Genomic DNA, 10403 nt, shown 5'->3' on the forward strand with positions numbered 1-10403 from the left:
AGAAAAGTTGTTCTAGGACAATAATTAGAAGCAAGTTAGTTTTTTTTTAATTCTAGGTAATTTGTCTATAACAATTAAGATACTTACCGCGATTTTAAAGATAAATATTCTTTATTACTGCAGTCGTCAGAGACGTAAATGCCACTGAACCTCTAAAAATCATACGAACAAGCTGAATTTCTCTGAGGATGTCAATTTTGAGACCCCAAAAAAGATGCAAAAAAGTTTACCAGTTTACCACCCGGCGTCCCCCTAAAACGGTCCATCGTAGAGGAGAAATACGGAAAAAATCGATTTACCAAGAATCCATATGCCGTTGAAAAACATGTTTCAAATAAATGAATCTTTTAATCAGATTATTCTATCGACAAAAATCAAAATGCATTTTAAAGGTAAAGAGTGCTGATTTCGTATGAATTTTTTGCGTTTTGGCGCAAATAAAGTAAGTTTTTATAAAGCTGTTAAGTAAAAAAACGTTGCGCGATTTTAATACTTTTTACGATTTTCATGAGATCAATAAAATTTATCACTTCTTTCATTGTCTGGTCATATTAGAATTTCTATCTTTAGAACCTAATCTTGAAAAACTATAACATGAAAGTTTGATTTTGAGTTTTAGCAACAAATATGATGCTTTTAAAATATGCCTAAAGACGCTGAATTTAAAGTTTTACCTTTATCATGCAAAACGTTAATAACTGGGTAAAAAATCATGGACTGACCATTTCCCCTGACAAATCAGCCACAATGATATTCACTAGATATAGGATTCGTACGCCTGACAACATAAAGTTGTCTGGATATGATATACCTATTGTAAAAGAATACAAATCTCTTGGCATTCTTCTTGATCCCAAACTCTTATGGTCAAAACATGTGGAATATATAAAAAGTAGGTGTGAAAAAGGTATTAATATTCTTACATGTGTCACTAATCGAAGATGGGGTGCTGACCCTGAAGTTGCATTGATGTTTTACAGAGCCTACGTGCGATCTATTGTAGACTATGGTTGCATTCTGTATGGTGCCGCCAGTAACACACACTTATTAACTGTAGACCGCATTTAGTTTAAATGTCTAAGAATATGCTTGGGCACCATGAAGTCTACTCCTTGCCCTGTACTACTTGCTGAAAGTAATGAAATACCTCTTCAAAATCGTCGAGAAATTATGGCAATTAAACATATCCTGAAGCTAAGATTAAATAATAATAATCTACTTAGTCAACTGTATGAGTTATCTATTGAAAACCTCTCAAATAAATACTGGCGCATAAAAAATTCTCCTCCACTTGCTGATGCTTTCTTAGAAACTAATGAGTATCCTAATATCTATGGCAAAGAAAAAAGATTACCAATATATAAAGCTAATTTTCAGGTAACATTAAATACACCAAAAGTCATTATACCAAAGTACACAGAATCCCCACAAATAAACTTTGTCTTACTTAGATCCATATTGAGTGACTATAATGATCACGTAATAATGTATACCGATGGTTCCAAAAAAGAGGATGGTGCCACAGGTTGCGCAGTTTACATTCCACATAAAAGCGAATCTTTGAAAATTAAACTTCCATCACATTGTTCAATATATACTGCTGAAGCGGTAGCTATCGAAAAAGCATTAGATTGGCTAGATTCACACAATTTAAATAAAGCGGTAATATTATCAGATTCATTATCGGTCATTAAAGGATTAAACTCAGATATAACTCAACATAAAAGAAATAATATTCTTTGTGCTATTAAAAATAAAACATATAGTAAAGATATTACAGTTATTTGGGTTAAAAGTCACATTGGTATCGAGGGAAATGAACTGGTTGACCAGCTTGCTAAAGATGCGACCCATGTTGGACTCTATATTCCCATCTTTAAATTGGAGGACTTACAACAACACTATTATAACAAAATTTTTATAAATTGGAAAGAAAAATTGAAAAACAGCAACGAATTCAAATAATCAATATTATACTATCCACCCTACCTTACCACAAGATGTTGACTATATTTTCAAATATGCAATTCCAAAGAAGTTGACATCCACAACTACACGACTGAAAACTAATCACGGTGCATTCCCAGCTCACTTGGCTAAGTTAAATATTATCCCTTCTGGGGTATGCTAATGCGATAATATATCACAATGTGACATCAACCATATTCTTTTTAAGTGCGATAAACATAGGTATGAAACAGATCAACTGTATTCAAAACTATCAGAACTTAAAATTCAGACTCTTTTATTTAAACTAACTTTTAATTTAAAGTTGGTTACATTATTTAAAAACTAATATCTTACATTACAATTCTGTGGCTAAAGGACTAGTTTCCAAGCCAACTCACCAAACACACACACACAAAGTTTTACTTCACAAACGATCTAAAATGTTTAAAAATCCTTCTGTTTAATTTCATGAGTATGTTTTTCGAAACTACACAGCCTTAGCTACAAATTCTACTCAATACCGTCTTTGAGGAGGCATTTCCTGTGACGTGCAATTGTTTGTACTGTAAAGGTTTAAATTTTGCGTTTTTTAGGCATATTTCAAATGCCTCATATTTATTGCTAAAACTTAAAACTAAACGTTCATGTTCATTAAACATCGCTCTAGCAATGAAAAATCCATAACGACCCCTCAACGAAAGTGATAAATTTTATCACATTCATGAGAATCGTAAAAAATGGCAAAATCGCGAAATGTTTATTTATTTAATAGCTTTATAAAAACTGACTTTACTTCTGGTAAAATACAAAAATTGCATGCCAAAATTCACACTCTTCACCTTTAAAACGCATTTTAATTTTTGTCGATAAGACACTCTAATCAAAAGATATTGAATTTTTACCGTCGAGTTGATAAAAATTTTATTAAAATTGACTTCGCTGTGTTAACTGACACTCAAAATCTCCGATTTATTCAAGCATTGTTTCTGAGAGAATGTTTCATTTTACACAAAAAGTGCCCATTAACATTTTTGTGCAAAATTATCTGAGCTCAATTTTTTATTTGAAACGATAAATCGATTTTTTTCGTTTTCAGCAAAATTCAGCTTCTTTGTATGATTTTTAGATTTCTAAACTGACGACTGGACTATTGTTATAAATAAATTTTGTGCACAACCTTTTGAAAAAGACTGTACTTTAATGGGTCGTCAGTTGATTTTTAAAATTAGGATCGAAATAAAGACTAGTCGGATGTGAGTGGAAATGGAAACTACAAATCTTGCTTGAAAAAAATGAAAAATCAACTTCACACTACTAATATTTGTAATATTTGAAGACCGGTTGATAATGGTATTTGATTTATATTTTTTAAATTCAGAACTTTTTGCTCTTGTTACAGTACTTCACAAAATGACAACTTGGTATTCATATAACCACATTTGACTATGTCAGCAATTAAATAGTGCCAAGTAAAGGTGAACTTAATATGGCATTTTTCGATCTTCGAAAAAGTTTGTGTCAAGACTAGTCGAAGGGCCACAGAACAACCAGATGAAACTATAAAGGTTGCTACTACAGAAATGTTTCAATTTTTATAGTATTAGAGAAATGTATTATTATTTATGGATGCTGATCTTGGTATCTCCATACTTGCTTTAGTAATTAGTGGTATTTGATTCACGTTTTGGTGAGTCAGCTCAAGATTGGATTAACTCTACGTGGAGAAAATATAGAATTTTCTATAGAATTATCTATTATCTATTAGAATCATTAACTAATAATTATTGTACCGGCATGTAAGTAGTATTTTATTCTTTACTAATTTATTACAATTCAATATATTATCTCTGACCAATTTGTGGGTTTTTACTTTGTCTGCTTAATCAATTTTATTCATAATAATAAACACAGACATGTAATATTGGCATAATTACTGTAATTTTATCTTTTATCTTTATAAGACAGCACCCTAATATGAGCTTTTTATAATTTCACCATTTAATTTACTCTGTACCGTTTCACCTGAAGACGCTTTCCAAAATGTAGAAAGCAAAAACGGTCGTTTTGGTAGTAAAATTAAATTGATTGTGAGTAAGTCTTAATTTATTTCTATTACCGATTTGAAATGGACTCACACAAGCAACACACTCATGATTTTCGTAATATGTTTCTTTAAATAACCTACCTAATAAATTATCCCAAGTATAAGTAAGCTGTCTTCTACTTTTAATGCCGGCTAAATTAGCAAAAAATATTTTCAACACACTGTGGTCTTTGATCTCAATTCCATTACTGTAAAATAAAAAAGTTATTTTCTTTTTACTTAATTTAGTATTTCTAGCCGAGAGAAAGGAAACCTGGTATGCTATCAACCATTTTATTATAAAAGAATCCACATCAACTTCTGAGTTATCTATGGTTAATAAAAAATGTTAAGGAAAATATATGGCGAGTTATTTATCGAATAGCACCACCTAGGATGTGCATAGAATATATATGGAGTGGAATGCCATCTTAACCGGTCATTTTTTTATGTAAAAAAGTCTACTGGTTACTTCTCCATATATTCACCTTATCACTATGTAACTATGTAAATGTTAGCGTATAAAGCAATCGTCCGGCCCATCTGGACATACGAGATTGGACTGTGGGGAAATACAACAGATAGCAACATAGCAATATTAGAGCGATTTCAATCTAAGGTTCTTCGTGCCATAACTGATACGCCGTGGTTCATTATAAATGCAGACATTTACAGGAAATTAAAGATTAAAAGCAAATAATCGTTAAAACTAGTTCTTTCCATTTTGTTGGGCTGTGTTATTATTTCTGTTTCCTATTATGCAAGTTAAGCGTTTACTTTGTATTCCAATTCTTTATTTCGCGAAATTTTCATTTCTTTATTGACGCTTGGAGAATAAAAGTATTGGCTTCCTTGCGTAGATACATCAATCTGCTGATTCAGCTGTTGATTTATTTGTTATGTCTTTATTTAGCTGTGTACCTAAACATATTTCAACATAATTTCAGGATATTGATTAATTCCGCCATTAAATAGAATAACTTGGTTATTTTAGAATTTTAGAGAATTAAATTTTTCTCAGAAATAAACTTAATGATAATTGCGTTTTGTTCTTTTTACTGTCGTAAATACAATACTTTGAAGAATCACTTGCAGGGAAGATTGTATTTGTAACAATCTTATTCATGTAATGTAGAACTCGATGTATAACTTTTTTCAAATAAATACGTTTCGGCATGTTTTTAGAAGACGTTATATACATACAGACCAAACAAGCATCTGCGGTTGCTAGTAATCTTTCTATTAATATACTTAATCATTGAAATAAAAAGGATATACTAATTTAAGTATTATACATCTTTAGGTATATAGTAGACTTCCGCTCTATGAGAAACATATTTTCTTAAACGCCGCTAATAATTTCATTCAAAATTTCAGAGAATTCATGATGAACACGTGATTTCGGTTACACTTCACCACTTGGGGCGCGTGATTTTGGATGACTAATTATTATTTGCTAGACTATAGGGATTATTACCTCAGCTGTCACACCGGTGTGGGTTCCAGATCACTACGGAATAGGCGATAAAAAAAGAGCAGCTGAAATTCCTAGAAAATAATCACCTACAAAACAGAGCTGGCCCCACGAGTACCAAAAAGCACTGTCCGCAAAAAAGAGTTGAGTCTGAAAAATCAGCTTATAGTCATACCAGGCTTTCTTCCTGGACAAATGTTAGTCAAGACGACTACACACAATAGGTTCGTGGCTTGAAGACTTAAGTTACTCTGTAATAGGAAACCTGAAATAGTGAACAATATCTTGCATGGCTGAGAAACACTAAATATGGTACCCATCCACTAGATCTACACAAGCTTATACAGGGTTCCAGAATTCTGGAATGGATATAATGAATGAATGGAAAACAATGAGCCAATTGTCTGCAGTACCACAGTATTATACCAGTTTAGCTTTCTAAAAATAAGAACAAAACTAAAAGACCATAAGTTGTATAAAAAAAAGTACTAACAATATTTAATAAATTTGACAATATATCTTACAAATACCTACTATAAATATGGAGAATAAAGAGAGTTATTCTGAAGTAGCGCATAAGAACTATCTTGCGCTTGATAGATGGTCAATGTACAATCCGGGTAGCAGCCACATTGATATTTATAATATTTTTCTGACATCGATCCCAATATTTCTTTTCCAGTGAACCCTGGTACCGAACTCCTGACTTTACCTACGAAAAACGGTTAGAATTAAAATTTTGGTACCATCAAATGAGGTTTAAAAAAATAATTTTATTTCATGAAATTTCACTTTTATACATGAAATCCTTGTAGCGAATTTATGAATGGTCTTTAAATATCCATATTTTTCCTACTGGTTCTATAAAAAATAATTTTTTGTATCTAAACTTTATAACTTAAATCAAAACGCAAATAATAATCACACAGAATTCAGTGCACAGATCACTTTTTGTTACAAATAAAATCCTTGAAGAACAGAGAAAACAGGAAAATTCTAGAAGAATTACGAAACAATTTATTATACAACTATTTTTACGATAAATATATGATTCACATTTAACTGTAAACATCTTTTTTCTAGTATTGTTTAGCAGGTAATACCCAAACGGGTCCCCTCTTATACCTACGATTGGAACTCTCCCGAAAAAGGGGTCGAATAAATTCGTCGGCGACTGAAGATCAAAGAAGATTCGAGACAATTCAAAGGTCAACATCCATGGACTTCGAGAGATGGGCTTCCAGGCTAACGGCTTTTTGATATATATAGTGGAATTTTAATTGTTGAAGACAGTCTGAAAATAATACGGCTTCAAGTTTCTAATTGTAACGCGGAAATACATATTGTAAATAAATAATATAAATTAAAGTAGTTGTAAAAAGTGTAAGAATATTGTATATATAAATTAAGTAAAGACTTTAAATAAACTAAGTGTTCTAAATGTAGAACCTTTGATAATGAAGACATTAAATTAGATTAATAAAACTACTAGACTATTAACAGATAAAAATAGAAAAAATCCATATAAGAAAAAGATAACAAGCAAACTAAAAAAACAAAAAAAAATGGACGTTGAAGAAAAGTGGGAAGCCATTTCTTCTTCAGCCTTAAGTAATCCAACTTTGGATATAGGCCTCCCCCAAAATCAATCCAGTGTCTTCTATTTTGCGCCACTTGCTTCCAGTTGTGTTCTCCGATCTTCTTAATATCATCAGCCCATCTCATTTGTGGTTTTCCTCTGCTTCTCTTTCCTAACCATGGCCTCTACTGTTGTATTTCGTGGTTCCATCTCTTATCCTTCAGTCGGGCATTGTGTCTTGCGAAGCTCTATTTTAATTTGGCAGCATGTTCTCCTGCGTCTTTTACTTTCGTTTTGCTTCTAATCCATTTGTTTGTTTTTTTGTCTATTAGTCTCACCCCGAGCATTGATCTTTCCATCGCTCTTTGTGCTTTTACTATTTTATCCATATTGAACTTGGTGAGTGTCCACGTCTGTGAACCATACGTGAGTATAGGGAGGATACACTGATGGTAAATTCTGGTTTTCAAATACTGTTCTATTTTAGTGCTTTTTAAGATCCAACTCAGTTTTCCAAATCCTGCCCACCTAACCTTATTCTTTGGCAGTTTGATTTTTTTTGTTAATTTTGATTATCTGTCCCAGGTAGATGTATTCGCTTACTGTTTCTAAACTTATGTCGTTAAATGTTATTTCTAGAATGTTCGGTGTATTTGTCATTATTTTTGTTTTTTCCAAGTTCATCTTAAGACCTACTTTTTTCGAAGCTTGAAATAGTTGCGTCATTATGGTCTGTAGTTCTTCGAAACTTGTAGCGAATATTACAATGTCATCAGCGTATCTTAAATGACTCAGTTTTCTTCCATTAACATTTACTCCCATATCTGCCCAGTTAATGTCTTTGAACACGTCGTCAAGTCCAAGTGTGAATAGCTTTGGTGAGATAACATCTCCCTGGCGAACTCCTTTGTTGATTGGTATAACTTTGGTTTTAGCATCAATTGCATTCATCATTTTCATTGTAGCTTTCTTGTAAATATTGTGTATGAGCATTCTGTACCGGTAGTCTATCCTGCAGTTGTTCATAGCTCTCTCTATTACTCAAAATTCCATGGAGTCAAATGCCTTTTTATAATCAACGAAGCAAATGTATAAGTTCAAGTGATATTTATTGGCTTTCTCTATTAGAGTTCTGACTGTAAGAAGATGATCCGCTGTACTGTAATTTTTTCGGAATCCTGCCTGCTCTACCGGTTAATAGCTATCGAGCTTCGACGTTAACCTGTTAGTTACTACTCTCATAAACAGTTTGTACTTATGGGATAGCAGGGAGATAGGCCTATAGTTCTTGAGATCTTCCCTGTCTCTCTTTTTGAAGAGAAGTATTGTCAAACTTTCATTCCAATCATTTGGGACTTCTCCTCTGTGAAGACATTCGTTGAAAAGTTTTTTCAATTCTTCGAGAATAATTTTATTCCCCTCCTTCAATATTTCTACAAGTATTCCATCTGGACCCGGAGCCTAATTGTTTTTTAGTTGTGCTATAATAGCTTGTTTTATTTTGAAGAATTCTATGTTAGGGAGTATTTCTGAGTTGACATTCGTTATCTTTCTTTTAAGGTCTTCCTTTGCAGTGTTATCTGGGTTCTTGTTTGAGGAATATAAATCACGGTAAAATGTCTGAGTAACTTTTAGGATTTCGTTCTTTTCTCTTATTTCTTTTCCATCTTTATCCTTCAATGAGATTATTATAGGCTTTCCTAAGTTTGATCTTAGGCATTCCAGGCCTCGGTTCTTTTCTATTATTTTTTCTACCTTGTTTTCATTATAGATCCTTAAATCTTCCTTTACTTCCTTCTTTATTTGTTTATTCAATTATTTGAAACCATTGGTGTTTCACTTTCCTTCGCTTAGAAATGTGCGTCTCTTTTCCATTAACCGTTTTGTTCCTTCACCTATTCGGTCTTCTTTATTTTTCGTTTTCTTTGCAACAGTCAGTCCTGCTTTCAAGAGCTTTCGCTGCATTTCTTTATTCATTCTGTTCACGTCGGAATATTCTTGTTGATAATGTTCTACAAATTCTTTTCTCAAGACTTCTCTGTACTCATCTCCCTTCTGTCGTATTTTAGTTTGATCTATCTCATTACAATAATTATGTGGCCTGTTTCTACTGATTTTCGTCTGTTTAATAAGAATCCTTGCTCTCAAAAGGAGATGATCGCAGATAGTTGTGAATCGATTGAGAGCAGTTATATCTTCAAAAATGTTTTTTTTTCCCACACAAAAAGTAATCGATCTCGTTTTTTGTCTTTTTATCGGGAGATACCCACGTCCATTTTAGGTTTGCTGGTTTCTTGAAGTGTATGTTCATGGCATATAAATTTTGTTGTTCTAAGAAGTTATATAATTTTTCTCCCCTTTCATTTCGTGTGCCATAACCATGCATCCCTATTATGGTTTCAGTATTTTCTTCTTTTTTAGTAGTTTTAAAGTAGTTCTTTTTTAAAGTAGGTATATATCACATATATACCTACATCATAAAGTGGTATCATAAAGGTATCATAAAACAAAAATACAAATTTAAAAGATATAAATCAGACCAGTAACACACGGATGTGAAACCTGGGTTTTGAGAATAGCTGAAATAGACCTGTTGGAAAGATGGAAATAAAAAATGTTAAATTAGTTTACAAATAAATAAAAACGTGGGATGGCGAAGAAGAACGAACAAAAAAATAGAACGCTATACAACGATATAAAAATAGTACTTATGAAGTCACTCTTGCCATAACCAAACAAGATAAAAAGAAAGTATGGGAAGAATACTTGGAGAAACTTTTCACGTGTTTTAGGAATGGATACTCTCACTCGCTAATTAGCTTCATATTATCACCATTCAGCCTCAAAAGTCCACTACTGATCATAAACCTATTCATCGTGATTGCAACCCCGTCTTTTTTGCGCTACTCACATGCAGTTTTTATTTTTTCTTCTTAAATCGTCAGCCCATCGTGTAGATGTTCGACCGACGGTAATCTTGTCTTTTTTCTTAGTTTCCATTACAAAAACCTCTTTGTCCATTACCCATCCGTCATTCTAGCTATGTGTCCTGCTCTGGCTATCTCCATTTTAGTCTGGCTATCCTTTCCATGACGTCATTCACCTAGGTTCTTCTCTTGACCTCTTCGTTTTTTTATTTTGTCTCGCAGAGTGATTCCTAACATGGATCGCTCCAATCTTCTCTGTGTGACTCTTAGTTTGGTAGCCGAGGCTTTTGTCAAAGTTTCTCTTATTTTTCCATATGCTGCCCTTCTTCTTCTTCTTCTTCTAGAAGTACCTATCTGTTTCGAATGTTGGCGACCATCATGGCAATATGT

The sequence above is a fragment of the Diabrotica undecimpunctata genome, chromosome 1 (genome assembly GCF_040954645.1).
Source record: "Diabrotica undecimpunctata isolate CICGRU chromosome 1, icDiaUnde3, whole genome shotgun sequence".
Lineage (NCBI taxonomy): Eukaryota > Metazoa > Arthropoda > Insecta > Coleoptera > Chrysomelidae > Diabrotica > Diabrotica undecimpunctata.